At 40.3% G+C, this 23682-nt stretch overlaps 1 protein-coding gene across 3 annotated transcripts in view; it reads left to right on the forward strand.

Annotated features, from left to right (window-relative positions):
* LOC142032815 (glypican-5-like) overlaps positions 1-23682 on the forward strand; it is a 416769-nt gene that overhangs the window by 241504 nt on the left and 151583 nt on the right. The window lies entirely within an intron of this gene.

A 23682-nucleotide genomic window follows, 5' to 3' on the forward strand; every position in this document is an offset into this window, starting at 1 on the left:
AGTCAGAGGCATGATTAACCTGTGTCTGCCTCTGTCATCTATTTGGGTTCCCTCAGATGCGCTTGCAGTCCTGGTGCCTCTACCAACTTTCAAAGCTGAATGCGTGATTCTATGGTATTACTGCTTCAGCACACCTCTTTGTGAGCTCTTAAAATAGTGCCAGTCCAAATGAGCTGGAGCCAACAGATTTAACAGATTGATTTTCATTTAAAGTAGGCATGTTTTCTTGTCAGCTTGGAAGAATGCTTACAACAGTGTGTTCAGAGTCAGATGTGTTTGCACATTAGTCTACTCTTAATCTTTCACCATTAAAGAGTGATGGAGAACGGCAATATAAATAGTTGGTAGAAAACCGCTGTGAGATTAAAGTCCACCTTTGCAGGTGGGTTGTGCAGGAAGAGCAATAATCTGCACAGGTAAAATGGGAGGAGGAATTGCTTAGTCAGGATGTGGGAGGTTGTTAAGACTGTGGCTGTGACCAGGAGTCATGGTTTGATCTCTTATTTGCTCCTGCAAAAGTACAACCCTCCTTTACCTCTCATCAACCACTAGTGGTAAATCCATAATATAACCAGTAATTAGTGTTTTTGTTAAATCTTGCTTGGCTCTAATGTTCTTCTACTGTTCTGTATGCTGCAGTTTAAGGATTCTTTGTATCACACTGTTTGATTTAACTTGCCATGGGGGATACAACAACCAGTCTGATGTGGTACTTAATATTACAGTGAAATAGACATTATGTGGTCAGATTGATGGAAAGGGTAATTCATTATTTATCTGCCTTTGCATGTTATAAAGTAGAGTGTTAATTTACTTTATAAATATTAGATATATCCATCTGTGTAATAGTCTTCTATAAACACTGACAATAGGAAATAGTTAGAAATAGATTAAATTAAAAGTAGCTGTGTATTGGAAATTCTATTTCTTTGTCTGCTGTAGAAAAATAAAAATCTGAATGGTCTCATAATGAGCTGCATACAAATTTTCTTAAGTTATGTATATTTAAAAAACAGCTTCAGAGAACACTTTTTAGCCAGAAGAATAAAATCCAATTCCTAGCTCTTTCTGTAAGTTGGAAGTGTTGCTTTCTGTTACTTCTTATTCTGTTTTAGGAGAATATCATCCTTAAGTAAATGCAACTCCCATCAGATTGAGGTGCTTAGCAATAATGGATTCCAAGGGTGAAGGATTAAACAGAATACTGATTATTGCCCTAAGATGGTTCGTTCTTAAGTGTCTGGAATAATATAAATTCCTTTGATCATAATTTTAGTGAGATTTCTTCAGAGATCAAAGCATCAGAGAAGTTGCTAAATATCTAAGGCTTTCACATACAACATCAAACATGTGTAGCTGTTTTCTGCTTCTTGAATTTTCATTTCCGTTGTGATATTAATATACAAATAAACACTGACACTGAAAAGCCAATTAAATCAGGAGTTTAAAGTGTCATCAATAGTGTGTGTAGACTGTAGATAGGAAGAGTTATGCAGAATCCCATTTCTCATTTTATGGGCAAATTGGTTTTTTTCATTAATTGTGGGGGAGGGCAATACGTAAGTTTGAATTTAAAGAATGATAAAATAAGGTATTATCTTTGTATCTTTTTAAGTGTTTGACATTTGCAACACCATTTTAAGCAATAGTTGCATATTGCATATACAGAAGCAATCCTAGAGAGGCAGGAAGCCTGGAAAGCAGAGAACAAAGAAGTGCACAGTATGTGCATCATAGGTGACTTGATGTGTCTAGGCCCCAATAACCTTCTACCGCTTAAGTAATACTGCTAAACTACCCAAAAGAAAGCATATTCTTGGATAAGAGAAAGATGTGCCAAGATGTTTAAAAGAAATAATGTTTCTGTCTTACAAAACAAGCTCTGGCCATGCTGCATCTATCCCTCAGAGAGCCTGGACCCGTTGGCTTTCTCCCTCAGTTTTGGAAAGGTGTGTGGTTTTGAAACTTAGAATAATCTGCTGCTAGATCAGTTTGCTTAGGTTGTGGAATACTGTCAACTACAGCTACATTCGAATCAACAGGATTAATTTTTCTAAAAGATGTACCTTAGCTCAGCAATTCTTAGCAATTTCTGGAGCAAATCTAATCACTGCTGTCTTCGATAGATCCTCTGCCACCTCCTGTCCTCCACAGCTAGACCCCAGCCCTTCCTCATCACTCTGCGGCTACTGCTGCAGACTCCTTCCGCCGTGCTGGCAGTCCCGGGCTGTGCCCCTGTGCACTGCAGCAGGGTCAGTGGGGCCTGAGATAACGTGGGCCTCTGGCGACTGGGGTAGCAATGCAGCACAAGGCTGTGAGCAAGAGTGGCTTGCCACTGGCCATGCAGAAGTAGCAAACTATTCATTCCTTTAAATCCAGAACTGACAGTCTTTGGTGTACAGCAGCCATTTATTTGTTAGCTTCTTATTATGACTTATCCACAAATGTTAAGAGATTAATGACTTCATTGATCCTAAATCCCACGGACATGAACAAAGCTCTTGCCGACGTATTATTGTTCTAGTTGGTGCATCCCAACTCCAGCACATTACAAATAATCTGTATGCAAGTCATCTTCCATTTCTGCCTGTCACTTAGGCTGAAATGCCACTTCATTGGAGATTATAGCTGTTCCTCATTTTTTTCATCTGGGACTTAAATCCTCCCCACATAGTTGTTGTTTTTTTTAAAAAATGATTATGCAAATAGCAGGCTATTTTATAACCACTTTGCAAAGCCAAAAGTAAAGTGAAATTTAGAGAATATTATTCAACAATTACTGTTATTTGCATCCCTGGCAGATAAGGTATTTGAAGGGTTTATTGTAGCTGCTGATTCACATATCAATAGAATTACAGAGTTACAATTTACAGTAACTTTTACTTCTAGTAATGCAAAAACAGATCAAGTGAAGTCCCAGGTTGATTTTGAAAAACTAGCAGTTAGAAATAACATCTTTTCCTCCCTCTTTTTTTGTGAATAGAGCAGATGTGAACTGCAACTGATAATAAACATAAAATCCCCCCTTGTGCCTTTTTTGAGTACTACTTCTTGCCACATAATCGCACTTAAATATGTTTTAATGTTCTTCTTCAGCATAATGCTTTTCACAGTTCAAACACAAGTGGTTCTGAGGCCAAGGTTAAAAATCCTGAAGGATCAATTGCATTGAAAAGCAATGAGAATATTAGGGAAAAGTGAAAAAGCTTTGACTATAACTTTACTAGCAGGGTCGCATGGGCATTCTCAAAGGATTATAATATAATAAGTATTATACAAGTTTAACTTATTTGTCTTTTGTCAGCCTAAATCTAATCTTGACAGATTTTGAGAATCAGTGTGTTTTGCTGTTGTCAGTCAGAGATGAATGCTTAGGGCATGGCTGTAACTCAAGAAGACAGTGCAATATCCTAGCACTTAAAATGAGAGTAATGTCAAAGCAAATCTTGCTGAATCTGGACCCACATATTTTTATTTTCCCACCAAAATGTCATGGATCTGCCCACTGAACTAAGAAATGCATGTAACCTGAATTCCTTTTAGATTTGTATACAAAGGATGCCATCATAGCAAAGTTTGAAGGAACAGCACTATTTCCTATCAATAATATGACCTAGGCATAATTTAATCTCGAATGTGAATTTAATTGGGTTAGACAATGGAGAATAATACAATAAATCATTTAAATGCTACTTAGTTTAAAAGTGTATTTTTTTTAGACATCTATAAAATTTATTACATTATAGAGCTTTTATATGAGATTTAAGTGGATACAAGTTGGTTTGATTTTCATCCAGTTGTAGCTGACTTGGACTAAGACTCAAAATATTCTGTAATTCATTTCATCCAATGAAAACATAGAAAGAAAGGTAGTCATCTTAGAAAGACTGTTGCTATATTACTTCTAGTACTTTGGATTTAAACAGCCCCAACAGGCTTAGAAGTATTATTGCTTGCCCCACACATACCTCCCAAAACCTGTAGAGACTTGTCTCTCTTACAAAACAGAGCACCTTTCCCAGAACTGCCATATGTCTGGATTTCCAAAACAGGTCCTCTTTTTTTCTATCCAAAGCATTTGGAGACTTTGGACATTTCTTCAGGATTTCAGGTGCTTCATATCCCTTTTGGAAGTACAAAGCAAGACATCTGGAAATCCCAGAGAGATTCGTTCTCTCTTCGGTGGCTAACCATGCAGACTATCTGTAATTTGAGGCACTGAATTTAGTGCAGATGCAGAGATTAATAGGAAAAGACACACTGAAGGGATTGGGCCCCAGTCCTAGCTGTGCAGTGTGTACAGTGTACTGACAATCTGTGCACATGTAATACCCTTTCAGGGCTTTCAGGATTCATTGCATGCAGATTCTACTATACAAGTACTTCTGTGATAGTAATCCTATACGTAAATACAGGAGGTGAAAGGCTGTGTTCTCCGCACAGCCAAGGGCGTGCCTTCATACCCTGTTGAGGATGCCACCCAGCTGACCCCAAGACTGATTTCATCTTTTACAAGTAACGTAGGACCCACATCACTACTCAACTGGTGAAAGCGGTCTGTAATACGATAGAGACTGTTAATTCTTCAGTGCAGGTTTTAAATGGTCTGGGTCATAAAAGTCTTAAAGATCAATCTTGCCTCAGCTTCTCTGCACTTCAGGTACTAGAGAGATTTTCACTGAAGCAAACACTTCTACAGCTGTGTTGGTCCTTTTTGAATTCACATCACTATAAATGCAATAACAGTCCTCACCACCTTCATCTCTAAATGTAAACAGCAGTGATAACTGAATTAATACAGTAGTTATTGGCTGATTAATAAATAGCAGCAAGAAATGCATACACTTCAGGAAAATAAAGATAGAATTAATAAAACCTGAAACAATTATGTTTAAAGTCTTATAATGCCAGGAAAGGGCAAATGGACTGTTTGTTTATTTTTTTTATTTCCTGCTCTGCTGTATAAAAATTGTTCAAATAAACTATCATCTTAGATTACTTCATCAGTTATACAGAGTTTATTTCTCATCCTATTTTTTTTCAAAATGTTCACTCTTATTAGATTCATGGGCTGTTTTTCTTCTCCCCTGCTAAGAATCAGACATCTCTCTGCTTCCAGATATAGATGCTGAATGCTCAGCTCCGAGATAATTTACAGTCTTTTTCATAATCCATACGTAACGAAACAATTCATCCCAATGCTTGAAACAGTCCAGCTTACTCAAAGACTGAGCATAATCTTTCTCTGTGTGGTCTTCTGTATGGTTTTCTATTTCTTAGCATATATATATATATATACATATGTAATGTACACTGTATAAAATTTTTGGAGACATCTGAATGCATCATATCTGTGATTAAAACAAGAAAAGTTACATATTTGTTGCCAGCCTGGGAAAAAGAAACTGTCCTAGTTTCAGCTGGGATAGAGTTAACTGTCTTCCTAGTAGCTGGTATAATGCTATGTTTTGAGTTCAGTATGTGAAGAATGTTGATAACACTGATGTTTTCAGTTGTTGCTCAGTAGTGTTTAGACTAAAGTCAAGGGTTTTTCAGCTTCTCATGCCCAGCCAGCGAGAAAGCTGGAGGGGCACAAGAAGTTAGCACAGGACACAGCCAGGGCACCTGACCCAAACTGGCCAAAGGGGTATTCTATACCGTGGGATGTCCCATCTAGTGTAGGAACTGGGGAGTGGGGGCAGGGAATCGCTGCTCAGGGACTAGCTGGGTGTCAGTCAGCAGGTGGTGAGCAATTGCACTGCGCATCATTTGTACATTCCAATCCTTTTATTATTGCTGTTGTCATTTTATTAGTGTTATCATTATCATTATTAGTTTCTTCTTTTCTGTTCTATTAAACCGTTCTTATCTCAACCCACGAGTTTTACTTCTTTTCCCGATTTTCTCCCCCATCCCAGTGGATGGGGGGGAGTGAGTGAGTGGCTGCGGGGTGCTTAGTTGCTGGCTGGGGTTAAACCACGACAGAAACAAAAATCTAGTAGCAATTTAGCTCTCTCTTGTTTCTTTAAAGAACCTGGCAGATTTCTGTCATATATAGTTCCTAGCAAGTCATCTTTGGGTCCATAGCTTTTTGCTTTTGTAACATATTTTCTCATTGACTTGTCAATCAAAGTTGAGAAAATGCATCTGCTGTCTGTTGGGAAAAATCAACATCAACAAAGACCCCACTTTGCAAAGCAGTGTATCACACGATGGTGCATTGGGATATGGTAGTATATAGCAGACTACATAGTAATGGGGATGCTTCACTAGGAAATACTTCTCACAATAAAGGCTGTAGGTCTCAGGCAATTAAACAGAATGTAGTTTCGGATTGCTTAGGAGCATTTATCTGTCAGGGCTTCCATTAGAAGGAGTAAAATTCACAAGAAATATATTCAAACAGTGGGCTGGGACATCTGAAGTCTGTCAAAATCCTGTTCTGGTCTTAGGTTTCTGCACACTGCTACTGCTTTGAGACCACTAATTTGTGGCCCTTCCTCATTTCTGACTTATGCATCCCAGGGGAGGCTGCTGGGGGAGCATCCATGGGGAGGAGGCGTGCAGAGGAAGGAGCAAGGACAGGCTTAGGGCTGCAGATGACTCAGCTGGGCTCCTACTGGAAAATACACAGATATGGCCATGAAGAAAGAAAAACTCACTCAGATTCCCTTTGTCTGCATACCTTGAGGGGCAGATAGAAAAGCAGACTAGCTGATAATATTTCAGTCATTAGGCTGTTCATCTGGAGATGTGGGATCTCCTCGTTCAAGGCTGGGCAGCTCCAGTCACTGGTCTGTGCATGGTGGTTTTCTTCACTCATACACCTTTATGTTTTAAAAAGAGAAGGAGTTTGGAAGCTCTAACCTCGGTTCTGCTGTGGCATTAAAACTCCTGCCAAACCTGGAAGTTCGTCCATGAATCAGAGCAGGAGAGCTCTTTCTAGTCCAGTCCCACTGAAAAAATGTCACTGGAGTATTGTTTTATGGAGAGCATATGTTAATGTTGTAATTTATTGGGAATTGAGGTACATAACACCCCTGGTTGAAATCAGTGTGCTTTTGCTGGCCTGAGGTCTGCAGTTATTTGTTTGGTTTTGTTAAATATAGTGACTTGAGATATAATTAAATAGTTTTAATTAGACTTGAGAAATGTCTTTTTAGTATTAAAAACAGCACCAAGATTTCAATAGAAACAGAAATTGTGTGAAATACTGGCTCAGCTAAACTAAAATGTAGCATTTTAAAATAAGACAAATCTGAATCTCAGTGTAAATCCAGCATATTTTATTATATGCTAGCAAATATATAATGCTAAAATGCCCATTTATTATTCATGTGTTGTGTCTCAGAGTATGCTGTGCTATTTGTCTTGCAAGCATTTTCAGAAATTATTTGCCCAGATGGACCATTGTATGTGGTTTGTTTTGCTCATTGTGGGAAATTAGTCTTAATAAATCAAAATCACATATTGAGTCACAGTAGTGACTTGAGCCAAGTGGGGGAGAGGGAGGGGAGAGCTACTGTTTCAATCTATAACTGAGCCAAAACATTTCACATATAGAAAAACATAGTTTGAAAGAAGACTTGTATCTAAAAACCCCAAACCAACAGTCTGTCCTTTGGCTTGAGTGCCCAGTCCTAGTTGCAGCTGATTAGCAAAACCTCAGCTGATACTCTTTTTCACAGATGAGCTGAAAAGTGTTTTGGATCCTCTGGTATAATGGCTGCAAGTGAGGAGAGGGTCAAGCCTTGGAGGGATCTTCCTTGGCCTGACCGGTGGAAATTGGTATGGGAGCACGAGGCTGGGCATAGGAGTGCGAGGGCTGGTGTGGGCGCCCAATGCCAGGCAGGAAAGCAAGGCAGGGGTGGGAGTATGGGGCATCTGGTCAGCCCTGGGGGCTTGGGATTGCTGTGCAGGGCTGGAGGCAGCAAAAGGGAAACTTTTCCACCATTAATGGAAATATTGTGGTTTCTTGCCACCCCACAAGAAATGCATCACTAATAACTGTTGTCTTTGTGGTATAAGGTGCTAACCAAAATGCATACTGTTGTTACTGTTCAACAACTGCTAACAACTGTTACTGTTCTTGACCAGAAATGCCCCTTTGTGGGTGTTGGCAGAGGGGAGGAAGCATGGATCTGACTGCTACATTAGCCTATTTGTTTTGATGTTAATTAAATTTTTTTAAAGATGGAAAGCTAGCAATTATTGAATTAAGTAAGGTTGTCATACTGAAATTATAAATTCTCTTTTATGTAAATATTTATTTTGTTCTATTAGCCCATCATCTTTTTCTGATCACTCTAATAATTGTAAGTCATATACATTGTTTTAAGTTATTATCATTACAAGTGTGATTGTGGTATTTACTTTTGATCTCATTCCTGAGGTACGATAATGTGCTTATTTTTGGAAGTGGTAAGTTTAGCATAATAGGAAAGAAAAGCAGAGATTTATGGGCTGATCTTTGTTTTCTTTAGGGTAGAGGAAGGGTCTTCAAATGACTGATCATTGGCCGAAAGCAAGAACAGGGTCATTTTCCTCCCTTTCTGCTCCACTACTAAAGGGAGGAGACAGGTAGAAAAAGCAGTGTAAGAGAATAAAACTAAAGACTACCTAAAGCCCAAACTTAGTCTGTAAAGTCAAGTGGATCTGTACTGCTGGTGACAAGTGGATTAATGCTACTAAAATCTATTGCCCCTTCCCAGTTAAAGCAAACAACTTGTTTCTATCAATAATTTGGGTTGCATTGTAGCACAGGTTGATGAATCTGGAGAAGCCCCAGATCAGGTGTCCCTCTGAGAGGTTTCTCTTACTAGATGTCCAATAAGGCTGCCTGCTGTGGCTGCCTGATGCCACTCCCAGATGCTTCCTGCACAGTCCAGAAGCAAGTCATCGATAACACCGGCAGCCCTCATATTTAAGCTGCTTAACCGGTTCCTCTGTGGCAGCTTAATGTGAGATGGTTCATACTTGTCTGCCCAGGCAAGCAGTCTTTAGTATGTCTCCTCGCTGTATCTGTAATGCATAGAGAGGCTAAAACCTCTGAATCAGTTTGGTGCCATTTGTATACATGTGATCAGTGATGTACTTCTTGGAGGACAAAGTAAAGAAGAGCTCATGATAGGTGCAAGGTGAGGTTAGGCAAACTTCCTGGTGTCATTGTCTAGTCTCTAAAGGAGAAAATAGGGCCATGAGGAAGCATCAGAGGAATGCTTGATCTGCACTCCTCTTCTATCGGTGTTCATTCCCTTACACTTTGGAATTTAGAAAGCAAGCCTAAGTATTGGAGAGAGGCAGTGTCAGGAATAGCCTTTTGCTTCTACTTAGGGAAACATTCACAAGTAATTACTAAAATAGGAAAGGCTGAAGGAAACAATCCTCTTATTTCAGGCAGAACCGCTACTGTGAAATAGCATTATTTGCCAATTTAAAGAAATTCCATCTTACAATAGACCTGTTTTGCTTCTGACCCTGTCTTACACTTCTTTGGTGTTGTACATAATAATTTTACAGGTTCAAGTATATTACATCACACACCCACCTGATCACATGCACATCCTAGAGCCATGCTGAGAGTAGTTCACCAAATCTAGAAGAGATCCTAGGACATCAGACTCACATTTTCCTCATCTTATCATGAGCTCTTCTGCCAAGTTGGAATCAAAAAAGCAAGATGTATGTAGGTGCATCAACCTAATTAGTAAAATCAAACAAATGCCAGTTTGGCACAATCATTGTTGCTACCACTCTTTTATCAAAAGCATGATGCAGTTCTTGAACGGCCACAGACCTCCTTGACCTTGCTTTCAGTGTGTTCCCCAAAACATGGGGCATCTCAGTGCTCTGGGTGCTGAGCGTGATGGCTGGCTGGGCTGTACTAGTGCACTTTCCTGCTCTCTGCCCCACAAGCAGACCTGGGAGGCTTCTTCCATCCTGGCACTGAGACATGTCTTCCTTCTTCCAGCTTTCAAGTATAGCTATTCCCACTTCTCCGGGGAAACACTTCTCCCTTAATAGCATTAATTCTGTGTGGCCGATGTCCTGTTTTCTCCATTACAAAAGCTTGATACTGCACATTCATGTCTCTCATCAGAATTCCCATGATAAACTTCCCATCAGATACAAAAGGTCTTTCCTGCCCGCTTGCTAACACTAACTGCAAGAGAGCTGTCTAGTAGTAGGGAGAATCATTTTTATTTGTAACTGTTTGCTTCTTAATTTTTATCTTCTTGCTTTTGGATCAAGACTTGGAGATTTGCAAAGAATGCAAGTTCAGCTAACACGAAAAAGTTTAGTGGGAATTCTACAAACCCTACTGCACTCTAATTTTCACCATCTGTTACTTTTGCAAGAATTAGCTAGGCTTTAAATTTCTTACTTTTTTACTGGCCTTTCTTATCCATATCGAAATGTTTCGTTTCTGAAAATCAGCCTAGTTTAAGTCCATTTTAAAATAATCGTTAGGTGTATTATTTAAAAGCACCATGAACGTTCTTCAGCTCAGTATATTAGCTGATTTCATTGTACTCCAGATAGTCTATGCAGTTTGCTCCTAACTCAGTTCAGTCCTGTGCAGGTATGAGGCCAGCATGTAAGCTTAAGAGGAAAACATAGAAGGGAATGGAAAGAAATTTCTTTGGTCATAGGAGACTATGGCATAGTTTCCCATAAACATTTTTCTATCAGGTTTGTTAGTGACAGTAAAAATCAGACAAAGTTCTATCAGTAACAGGTTAAATGCACCAGCACACAGTAAGGAACCAACTCCACACCAAAGCCAAAGAAGATAGACTGAGTGTCAGAAAACCACACAGGGACTTTATCTTTAAGGAAGGTTAAAATTCACTTTCAAATAGAGATGTCCTACAACCCTGTTGTTCCGTCATTTGATCTATGCATACTGTCCTGAACAGGAGCAGAAGTTGCTTAAGGATATGCAGCAGCTGAAAGCAAATAGCCACGGCCCAGGCCTGAGCTTTGGGCAGCACTTGGAGCAGGCAGCTGCAGTGCCTTGCAGATGAGGGCTTAGGGCTTGTGGGAACTTTCTTTAAATGGCTCTAGGGGCACTGTTTCTCACAGCTGCAAGCCACTAGGATCAGCTGAGACCTGAGTTTCCCAAGAGGCTGGGGACCCTGCCAGTCACAAAGGAAAAGTGTGGCTTCCTGAAGTAGCAGGTTTTCCTGGCCCTGCAAAGCTCAAGGAGCTCAGAAGCCCTGTCTGCCCAAATGGTGGGTGGTCTTCTTACAAATTGTCTGTTCAGTAACCCCAGCTGTGCCCTGGACTGGTCAGTAGTCTGGCATTAGCTCAGCACAGACTGAGACCCAGGGTTATCTGTTAGTGTCCAGTCACCATCTGGAGCGTTGGTGTGTTTGTCTGAGATACAGTATTAACCAGACTCTCCCCACCATGCCTTTCCGGGTTGATACCTCAAGAGGTGACGTTTTATCACTACGATACCCAATGGCTTCCCTCACCTGGGAGGTGAAACACTGGTAGAAATAATGATAGGGAAGTACTGTGCATCTGCGTCTTAAATGCAAACTCGGACACAGGTGAGTTGGGTGACCTTCCTCAGCCTTCTTTAAAAGTCTAGGTCCAAGTCAACATTGTATGCACTGGCTTACATTGTGCTTAAAGGACAAAATGCAGAGAGCCCCACAGAGCACTTATGTTAATGGCTGTCATAACTAATAGTCAATGGATATTAAGGATTTTTTCAAAATGCATTAGCAATAAGACTATTTTTAGAGGCATATATTTTAGTTCTAATTCTTCTATCATCTTCTACCAGCATTTACCAGAGTATAAAAGTTACCAAAGAGTAATAGACAATTTGAGGTTGAAAGGGGTGATCTGGAGATAATCCAGCTCAACATTCTGTTGAAAGCAGGGCCTTAGATTAGATTATCCAAGGCCCTGTAAAACCAGGTCTTGCCTAGTCTTTTTACAAGGGCAGGTAGTGCTAGAACAAGGGGTAATGGCTTCAAACTGAAAGAGGGTAGATTTAGATTAGATGTAAGGAAGAAGTTCTTCCCTGGGAAGGTGGTAAGACACTGGAACAGGTTGCCCAAAGAAGTTGTGGATGCCCCATCCCTAGAAGTGTTCAAGGCCAGGTTGGATGGGGCTTTAAGCAACCTGGTCTAGTGGAAGGTGTCCCTGCCCATGGCAGGGGGTCTGGAACTAGATGGTCTTTAAGGTGCCTTCCAACCCAAAACATTCTATGATAATTCCAGTGAGGGAGATTCCATCTCTTCTCTGGTGCCCCTCTGCTTTGTGTTTGTTCGCTTGCTTGTATCTTTGAAAATAAGTACACTAGTCTTAAATGCCTCGCTTCTTCCTGTTTATAATGTTCTCAAGGTCCAGCTTGAATTCACAGACAATAGTTCTTGGGCACAGAATAGGCACTTTATGCCTTTATACACTGAAATATGTTCCAGTGTATAAAGCAAAGAGCAGTCATATAATAACTTGGTAGTGGGATACCTGGAAGTTCCTGCTTCCTATAGGAAAACATCCAAAGGAAATGACAACCAAAGTAAACAGCATGTCTCCATATCTTGCATGAAGCAGATTCCTGTTGTGAGTCCAGCCTGCCTGGATTACCACCAGTAAGGCTGACATAAATAAATGGAGGATACTGGTTAAGCAGCAGCCCACTCGTTTACAGAGCACAGAATTTGCATACACTTACTGGCTGTAAGAAAATTTACTACTTTGCACGTGATTCTGAGAAAAGCCTGGGGTATTACAGTTGGGAACCATTTGCTCATTACTGTTCTTTTGAATAGCAATGAGGTGCATTTAAGAGTCTGTATGCCATGGCTCCTGTGCTTTTGCAAATGTAGCCTACTCCTGAGCATAGATGGGATTTTTCCTACCTTTAATTGTGATTTCATGGCTGAAAATGCCACTTAAGAGATTTGAGCTCTGTAGTCCTGAAAACATCCAGGCCTTCAGTTTCTGTACCCCTAAACACCTCAGGCTTTGGCTAGCTGAAGTGTCTTGCGTTGCAGATATGATTTATTTACTATGCACTGTTTAGTGACACCTACAATCTATCCTGCTTCCTGGGACTGTATGCATTTTAAATGAGATAATACATTTATTTCACTTGCCTTTTTCATGCATCTGAAATGAGCCTGTGCCTCAATGCAGTTACATGGGAGTGGATCTATTTGGGGCTGAGTATTCCTAGTCCCAGAAGTGTCATGGATGAACTTGTCATTATGCAGAACAGTCACCCAGGGGACCACCAATTCCCTTCAGAAATGGGTAGCCTTGGTATTGCCTTAACACTAATAGCAAAGTGAAAAATGAGAGGCAGTGAGTAAGACAGTGCCACTTCACATGTAGGAATTATACACTTTCATCACTGTTTTCTCAAGCTTGCTTTTGAGCTGTGCAAAGACACCAGTCTTCACTCTGGAGCAGAGTCATCCCATGGAGAGCCTGTTATCACCTAAGTCTCATGAAAGTGCTTCCTTTCACCCCAAAGATTTGAGAGTTACCAGTATTTAGCAAGCATGAGCCACTCAAAAACAACTGCAGAAGGTACCTGCCTTGTTGCAAGACAGAAACTGGGTTCTCTGCCTCTTACAGCAACTGAGAGTTCACAAAAAGTTGTTAATATAGAAACATTGGTGAGTATTCACAAAGGGTAATTAACATTGGTCTAGTAAAGCAAACAAGACCCAGCATGTATAACTACGCTCAAGCCCAGAATCAATATTTACATGTATCCCTAATGATGTAAATAATTCCATTGGCTATTAGCACTGTGTATAATTATAATTATATGCATGTTTGGGTGAAGCCCATGCTCAAAAATAAGAGAGATACAGGGCCTGGTGTAAGCCTTCTGAGGTTAAACCCTTTGCGTAATTGTTGGAGAATAAGACTCCTTCTTCGAGAGGGTAAGTCAAAATCTCAACATTAAGGCTTTTACTCCAGACCACCCTTCTCCATTGATAATAAAGGGGATCTAGGGAGGGTCTTCTGGCAAGGCTAGCATTAATCTTTGTGAGTCCGCTATCATTTATCCCCCCAGTTTTCTCCGTACCAAAAGCCTTCATTCAGTATGGCATTTAAACACACAGGTCACTTAGCTGTTGTATGTAGGTGCATGTAGAGGTATGTGCTTTTTTGATGCCTTATTGCCAAGTATGCTCCTGCACAGGTGTTTATGCATTCCAGGCTTACAGCAGTGTGCACACCACATCACACTGTCCCCAAAAGAGACAGGGGTAACAGGTTTAAATTGTTTTGAAGTAACCACAATGTGTCCTCAGTCTTACACAGTTCAGTCACATCTGAAGATGAATTTAGGTAGGCCTCTACATGCTTTTAACATGTCTAACTGGAAAAAAAAGAAACTGATGTACACATTCTGTTGTCTCCAACATTTGGAAAAGAAGGTTTCTAGCTCTGATTTATTAATAATTCTGATATGGAAGATACTTTTTCTGTGATGAGGACTTTTCCACAGTTACGGAAGTTTGTCTAATAACTAATTCAAATGGATTCAAGTGATGGTCAAATTTGAACACAGCTTTTAATAGCCAGAAGCAACTAACTAGAACATAGCCTACTGATATGAAACATGTAATGTTTTGGATCCTGCCATATGTCCCGATACATATCAGCCTTGCAAACAGAATCAAAAAGTGCTCAACATCATTTCAGGGCTCTGTGTCTTGTTTGCTCCTTTCAGTACCTATAAGAGGAGCCTCTCACAGCAGAGTTTTTCAAAATGACGTGTTCATGGAAGCAAACTGGCAGACAAACAATGTAATTATTGGATAATATAATGAAATATGACTTGTGCTTCACTGCAGTAAAATGACGCTGAACCATATTTGATGTGGCATTTGAAATAAGAGAATCTAATAATATTAAATGGATTTCAGAAGGGTAAATGGAAAGCTTGAGATTTGTCTGTCTTAGGCCAAATAATTGGAGCTGGATGAAGTCATAAAGAGAGGGGAGAGGGCCACGGGCTGCAGCGAGCTGCAGGCACTTTGAAGCCCTTGATGAAGCTGACCATTTGTGCCAGTCACTCGAATAAAAGTTTAATATTAGAGAGCTTTGTTGCATGAAGTTCTAGTCTCAAGGGTAATTTTGAGTCAAGCAGTACAATACAGAAGTTTTAACTGTGGTGTGTAAAATGAATCACTTCAAGTATTAAAGTTCAATTTTGGACTTCATTTAGAGTGTTTATGAACCATATGAAGCAATATTATACTTTCTTATTTCGGTTATTGGTTAAAATAATTTTTTAGATTTTTTTCTTTCATCTAGCTTTGCTGATCACTTCTAAGTACTTGGTTAACTAAAAATTGCACAGCAGTTACCAGACACATAAAATATTTTTTGTGTTGGTAATATATTAACTAATAATCCAAAGAAAATATAATACATTGCTACTTAATTCTGAGAGAGTCAAACAAAACTAAATGTATTGGATTTATTTTGAAAATGTGAATAATTACTTTTTGGAATAAGAAGTTTCTGTTTAGCTCCTAAGTGTAATGGTAAAAGCCAGAAAGTCATGAGTGCATATTCAGGAAATGGGATTAGCTGGTAATAAAGCATCTCAATTCAACGGCAAAGGAAAAGCACTTTACAATTCAAAAGTAACAGAAGTAAGAAAAGAAAAATACTAAACAGTCCAAAGCAGAAATTATGATATGTAAAACTCAAGAAGAAAAGCTAAAGGTGTGATGTAAAACCTGCGACTGCTAGGGCCAAGGACAGTAAGACACTGTCTTATCTTGCATGCTAAGGTACACTGTTAGAGAGCAAGTAATAACGAGGCAAAAAGTATCTCTGTGCAATGTATCAGTTCTAGTAAATGCTATGAAATTCTTGGCTGTATTCTTTGAGGAAGCCAAAACTGTCCTGTCTATCAGCCTATCAGCCTGCTCTTCCAGCAACATTTTAAAGGGATCAAGTTCAACCACATTTCCGTAGCTGTTTTTATCTGTGCAGGAAGTTTGTCTCCTTGCTGATTCCTCCTGTTTCAGAAGTTTTTGGACTACACTGACATGTTAGCACATATGGCAGTTTGATTCCTGAGAAAAGATTTTGGAAGAAACGCCTGAGAATGATGCACTAAGCACTTAAACGGGGGCAAAGGATGCAGGGCATTGTGTTCTTCTTATGAATTGCCTGTACGCAGAGTTTTAGCTGTAACTCTGGTGTTGCACTGTTTTGATTAAGCCAGCACAGGTTTTTTTTGTGTGTGTATGCTTTTTTTTATCAGTTCAGGCAGGGGAAAACTTGAATGACTGTAATCTGGGTTTAGCTAAAATAGTTCAATATGAACTGTCAAGCTGGAGGTAAATGAGTGAGCAGGAGTTAAACTGTGTGCAATTGCTGTGCAACCTGCTGTTAGGCTCGTAGCAATTTCAGAGAGATCATATGATCAAAAGGCATTAGTTCCTTCTGGCTGGTACACAGAGAGAAAAAGAAACAAGATCAGTTTGCTGGAGCCTCAAATCCAAGGAAATTCTGGTCTGTGGAGAATACCCCAGGGGACTGTTTGAATCCTAGGGAAGATTTTAGCCACCTTTTTCTATGGGGGATTGGGAAGTGGTCTAAAGAGCAAGTCTGGTCTGGTCTGTATTAACATTATTGTCTGGGTCCCAGAGAATGTCAGCATGATCTGGCTGTGGAGGTAAAAATGACTGTGGACAGACTGTAGAGGATGACAGAAGGCACCAGAATATTCAGTCTGCTTTTTAACTCTCTCCTGCTCTCATTTTTTCTCCTATCCCTTCCGTCTTCCCAATCCTTGCTGTAAATGAAACGTTTAATTTTGCCAGTGGTAACTGGGTGACAGGAGAAGGGTGGAGCACAAGCTCCGTGTGTGTGAAGCAGGCCATATGTTTGTGTGGGTGGGGGCGAGCATGTGGACATGCTTCTCCGTAGAAGATTCAAGTGGGATGAAAGTGCAGTTTGTGGAGGATGCAGTTTGGGGGTGTGGTACTTCACTGCAAACCCCAGAATTCAGGTCAATCTCAGCATCACCCCCAAAGGTGTTTCTCATCATCCCTCTGTTCCTGTTGTAGCAACCATTCATAGTGGTCGATAATACAAGTCTAGGCAAGCTGAAGCCTCAGGGTCTGTCAGAGGGAAGAGCAGCAAATAGGAGATTTAGCAAATTCACACTTAGTCCCTGGCTTCTGCCTTGGATTCAGATTAAACCCCTGACAATCACAGCCACAAGTACCTGACAGTTATATTGCTGCAGTTAAATCAGTCAAGTTTCTTCCACCATTTTGTAAGCCCTATAAGGGAGGTGGGAGAAGGCAGCATTAGTCTGGCACCTGGAGGAGAAGATGGCATTGATTTCTTAAAGAACATGAAATCCCGAAATTCAAACATGCCGAATTTTCAACTTCCGGTCCAGGACTAAACAGAAAATAGCAACATCAGCCCTGGAGACATGATACTGAGGAAGAGTTTTGTTTGTCTTGTTCCTCCCAGTCCCTCCCTCACCCCAAAATATTCTTTAGCACCTGCAAGTCCACAATGCTTGGTGGCAGTTCAATCTTTCATTTTAGGATGCTGTTCCTGAGCATGGATTTATCCAAAGTTTTAGATGTGACAGAAATCAGATGAAGTATCTACAACAGCTTAAACAGGTTTCATCTTATCTGGACTTTGATAGCTTTCGGAAAGCTGCCAGCTGTAATCTACTGTGTTGGCATATATGTATGTGTGTATATGTTTGAGTATGCATATGATTTTGAGCATTACATGTTGAAGACAGCAGAATCAAACGCTAGTTGATCAGTCAGACTCTCGTGTGCCACTTAAAACTTTGTCAGTATGTGTAGTTACCTGTGACTGTCATATCGGTGTGATTTTTTCTTCCTCTGTCTCTGAAAGAAGACAAGTTGATGGCTATCCATGAAATATGTCTTTCTGTCATCTACTATGCTTAGTTCCTACCCAGAGGGTTCACTCTGGACAGCAGTGACTCCCATCATGAATACTCCAAGCCTTCTGCACTTCCATGTTTGGTACTTGACCCTTAGAAGGTATCTTATCCCTTCCACCTTGCCCTGTGCTCATCTTCACATGTAGTTTGTAATAACTTTTCATGCAAATTCTAGGCAAGACAACATCCTCTCTTGAAGGTTTATAAGCTCACTGAGTGTTTTGGCTGGATGTCACTTTTTGGAGCACTGCTCTTATCTGAGATGAAAGTCTTAGCTGCATCTGATGGAGTTGCTCAGGTTCATTTGTTGTCAGGTTCCTGCTGAGGATATTATTGTAGCTCTTGACTAAAGCAGTGGACAAAACTGTCCATTCATGTTTTTGTATTAAAACATGACCTCCCAAACACAGTTTGCCAAGGTTATGTGAACCTAGATCTATAGGACAGGTGGTATTGTACATGGCAGTGGCAGACAGAAGGTCTTGGCTCAAAGCTGCCCTTTGCACAAAGATTAGCAGGGAGCAACTTCCCTCATCGCCTCCAAAGAAGCAGCTGAGGGCTGGGTTTTTCATTGTGAATACTGTTTGAATTAATATACGCACCACAAGTGCTCTGCACACCCCAGTGTGAAGACCCAGCATAATTGGCCTTATGGCATTTTAATAAAAGGTAGTGGTTATTTTCCGTCTACAAGCAGGAGTTTATGTTGTTGTGTGCTCTGGGATGCCAAATTTCTAAACATTTTTGTGACTTAAAATTTACCCTTGCAAAGGCTGACCTTTACAAGGGTGCAGATCTGAAAAGGATTTTCTGTCCTTGAGATCTAGCTCTTTCAGGCCTCTTGGGAGTTTTTAGACACACTTATTGTTCTGGATTCTTTTAATTTAAAAAGTGTAGAGGGCTACACATTAGTTCCTTGCTATTATCTGTTGGCCTGGCCTATTCGATATTCATTCTGCAGTAAGATTTTACTATTTAAATTCTGGTTTATGCAGCATCCCTTGAGCTAGTTCCTGTCCAAAACTGAGAGTTGTGTGGCTAATTTTGTGTGGTATCTTTAAATAGGGGCATCTTGCAGCTCATTATTTTCTTTGAAGATGAAGGTTCCCTTCCATCTTTCCTCAGACTGTAAGGTTCTATCTTTAGGCAAATGAATGTCTTTCAAGCTAGAAGGTTGGGTGGTCTGGTTGAGTTGGGTTTTTTTCCTCTCACCATTGCAGAAAACTTGAAATTGCCGTTGCTGTTAGAAAACAGATAATCTTTTTCATGTATAGTTGCAAATTATTCATGTTCTTTCAGTAACAACTGAAAAAGCTAGAAGGAGGGGAAATAGTTGCAGCAGGAATAACAAGGAAAGTTCACTGGGCAAAATGCTGCTCCGTCAGCATATTCATGTATTAGAAGCTTGATCATTTCTTCTAGAAACTAGGGCATAGACCAGAGAAATCTTTGTAGCAGATGCCCAAACTGAAGCAGAGCATCAGGGAACTTCCTTTTACTCTTTGTCATATTTTGTAAGCAGTTGCTGAAGCCTGAGAACAGCACCAATTGCAGTTTGTCCGCTCCATGGGACTGGCATTCAGGTACAGGGTGAGTCAGAAATTGCCTGGTCATCTGTCAGTGAGTGAACAGGTCAGTAAATAGCTCAGATCATCCTTCCAGTAACTTTTGAACCCATCAGTCATTTCAACCAGTGTTTGAGTCTCAGAAAAAATTAAGACCTTGGAAGTTTAAGGAGAATAGGTGTTTGGAGACTGAGATCCAGTTCAGCGCCCAGCTGACAGAAAGGCTGCAGGGTGGGCTGTGTTTTTATATCCCAAAGAATCCATGTTAAGGGGAAGGAATGAGAAAGAGGGCTCTGAGTGGCCCACCTGCAAGAAAAGCTTCAGTCAGGTCTCATGCCTCATTACGTGTGAGATAATCCAGCCACAAAACATGAAGCCAAAGGTAATCAGGCTAAATTCTGTTTCTCACAGAGCATCTCGTTCCATTTGTGCCTGTGTGTTCAGTTTCGCTTTCCCTATTATACTCAGCAGTTTGGTGAATAAAAATGTAGATAAACTTCGCTATTTTCCAGCCTAGACAGTGAGAACAGCTAAACTCCTTATTGCCAAAATTATGAGCAAGTAAACTCTATATGTCTGTGCTTACCCTTTCCAACCATTGCTTTCTGCTGTCTCTTCTAGGGGACTGTAAATTGATCTGCATCCGAAAACACAGAAGATTTATATTTTGATTATTGTATTTGCATAACCGACACAGTAACGAGTAAGAAGCGTTAAGAGCTTCACTTCATTGAAAGAAAAAAAAGGATCTCTGTATTTTTCAGAGCAGAATTTGAGTTTCTCACATACTATACAGCAGCCTAATGTGTGATCTTGGACCAATTGTGTGGTTAATGACTACTTGCTGGAAGTTAATGTCATTTAAGAAAGGCCTTGCCATGCTGAGAATGGCAAATTCCCAGTGCTTCCAGAAAATATAAATTAACAGGTCAGGAGGAACCCCTATCTGGATGTCACCTTTAAGTTTCTGTACTCTACTGTGGATTGTTCATTTTATTGAACACGTCATTAAACCATAAATGATTATATTGTATAATCGAGGGGTGATGTCACACACTTGACAGCTGTCAGCCACGTGTTTTGTTTGTTGGACTGAATGATTCTGAATTATTAATGTTTCAGATGCCACAGAGCCTGTTTAATGCTTTATATGTAAGAGAGCTTTGTTAGAAAACTCAAAATATAGCTACTGTCTTTCACATAGACCAAGAGTGTGGCCATAATTAGCAATGCCAATTTATTGCTATACACACTGGAAATGTGTTTCATAAAGCCAGCCCCACATAACTGCAGTTCCCAACTTACAATAAAGCAGAGCTGAGGTGTTCAGACAGGGGAAAAAAAAAAAAAAACCAAAACAAACCAACACAATCCCCCCACGTTACATCTTGAGATACTACAGCTATGAGCTTATGCTCAAGAAAGCAGTTATTGTTGCTCTCTAACTTTTGGGGCAGATTTGTGCTGCCCTGAGCTGCAACAAGAGTTTGAAGAAGCCCAAGATGGGGAGAAGGTGAAAGTGTCTGAAGTAGCCTTCAAAGTCTAAGCAAATATTCCTGAGTGTTTTGCCAGTTAAAACATGATTGTTTTTGTAAGTTCATGTGCCTGTTATTTGGATAGCCATCCTCTTAAACACTGATTTAACGGCTTGATAATAGAAACCCATTCTTTTCATGGCGTTTTTGTGAAAGAGTTTTTCACTGTACAGAGCCAGAGAGAGACTGTGGTGAGGAATGCTATTGCTGAAGTTGTCCAAAGATACAACTCTTTCATCTTTTCACTAGCCCTCCAGTCCTCCTTGCAGGCTGGCTCCAAGTCAGCGGGGCAATCTCTGCTGTTGGGCAGGGAAGCTCTGGCTGAGGTTTGGTGGTGGGGCATATCCACATCCTGAGCTGGGAGGCTGTGGTGGGCTTTGGGGAAACTCAAATAAGTTGGTGTTTGCTTTCCCGTGTCTCCCTAATATAGGAGTCTGTGGCAGTAGCCAGATATTCATGAAGTCAGTAAAGTAACTAACAGAAGTGCGCTCAGTACTAAATTAGGAATAAAATCAGGGCATGAGAACATTTCTGGTTCCAGAAAACAGCTTAAGAAGTGCCCCCTTCCTAAGTAACTAATATGATATATCAAGATGTCCATTGTAATCACAGTTGCATTGGGAGCTACAGGTACATGACATGTTGCTTCATAATACGATATATTGAAAAATTCAGGATCTGCAAAAGTCTCACTCTGATTCTCTTGTACCATTTTTCTGAACATGTCTCTGAGTATTAAAATAGAGGCTTAGGACATAGATGCTAGAGCTCCAAACCATGTGCTCACAGTTAGAGCTGCTTCGGTTTTAGAATTACATTTCTTTAGAAAAGAGTAATTTTCAGTCACGCTGAAAGTCAGAGCCACGTATTTGATTCAAAGATAGAAGGAAAATTCAAGCCTGCCGTAATTACATTTTGGGTGTTGGTGACATTTGACAAATTTGCCTGTTGCAGATTAATGGCAAAGGTAAAGAGTTGGACAAGAGGAGATGAAACAGGGATAGAAAACTGCCTCACAAAAGGAGGCAAGATGTTAGCCATAAAAAAAAGAAGAAAATAAGAAACAAAAAACATTTCAAGTGGGGAAAAAAGCTCTGAGTTTTGATGAATGAACTGCCAAAGTTTCAGGAGTTCATTTTGCTGAACATGCCCAGGTTGGGAATGCACATAGGGACTCTCCATTGTGTCTGAACTACAGCCCTCTATTAGAAATCTTGTGAAAACAAGTTTCTTCACAATGTTTCAATACCTCTGTTTCTGGCAGTTGTCCAGCAGCAGGAAACACAAAGGGAGCAACAGTAACATATGTTACCTGTGTGCATGTTTCAGTAAATACCTACATACAGTCCTTCCAAGTTTTTCAGTTTCCAACACATTTTCAGGGATTGGTTGGCATTTGCCAGTGGAACACGGGTCTTTTCAGGATACATTGGTATTGAAGCCTTACAATTAAACCCGTTGTCCTAGGAAAAGGAAATGCTTCAGAGAAATATATAGTTTTGTTAAAAAAGGGGGTTCCTTCCTTTTTTTTTTTTTTTGGTAGCTATTGTTTTATTAATCAAGCAATCTCTAGCCTTTGCACAGAACATTAACTGCCAGCTCCAGTTCCTGTGTGGGAGTGGAAAGAGCCTGTGTGTGTAAAGGGCCTGAAGTCTCCATCCCTGCCCCACAAAGAGGAGAAAAGTCGCATCACAGAAATAGTGTTTTCCTCCAGCACTGTGTTCTGTGGGAGGGTGGTGAAGGTGGCCTGACTCAAGAACTGTTTTCTCCCTCTTCCTTCTGTCCATTCCTCAGGACAGACAGATCTAACTTAAATTAAGGTATATAAGACACTTTTAAATGTATTGTACAGAACGTGTATAAACTGGTATAAAAAGGGAGGAAGTGGAAATACAAAGCCTCAGTTGAAGCAGAGTCACGTGTTGAAGGTTGTGCTGTCAGATGGTAAATGCAGTTAAATGTAAATAAAGCAGACTCTCTAATTACGATTTTGCTAATCCAGACAGAAATAGTTGGTCTTTCCCAGTCCCTGAGAAAGGCTGAATAGGTTAGTAGTGAGCCTTCTTATCACCGCAACTTACAGTGATGATGATGATTATTATTACAAAATATTCTGTAGCAGCTTGCTGAGACAGTGCCTGTAACGGCCCATTCACTAGTGATCAAGTAAGTCTGGGGACTCAATATCCTGATTTTTTTTTTTTTTTAAATGTCCATTTATTTAGTCATGAGCGTCTTAGTATTCAGCTTGAGGAAGGCAGCCTCGCAGGAACGGGGTAAGTCAAGTGGAAGCAAAGGATGATTATGTGGCAGAGTTGGAGAAGTATTCAGAGTGGGTATACAAGACAAATGAGAAGTCAGTTTTAATTTCCATCTTGGAGACAAACTCCTGGTGTTCCCAAGGACAAGTCTCTCCTTCACTTTATTTCCTATTCTGTAACAGACAGATAAAGAGTACCTTCCTTGGGTGTTACTAGGGCAAGTGAACATGAAAGACCAGCTGTTACCTCAGAAGGAGATCTGGAGATGCTCAGGTACCGCAGGTTGCCCTGCTGATGTTGCTGGTCAGAACACCAGCTGTCAGATGCATGAGTAGAGGCTGTAAACTGATTGCAAGACTCCTTCATGCCAT

This window comes from Buteo buteo, chromosome 7 (assembly GCF_964188355.1).
Source record: "Buteo buteo chromosome 7, bButBut1.hap1.1, whole genome shotgun sequence".
NCBI lineage: Eukaryota > Metazoa > Chordata > Aves > Accipitriformes > Accipitridae > Buteo > Buteo buteo.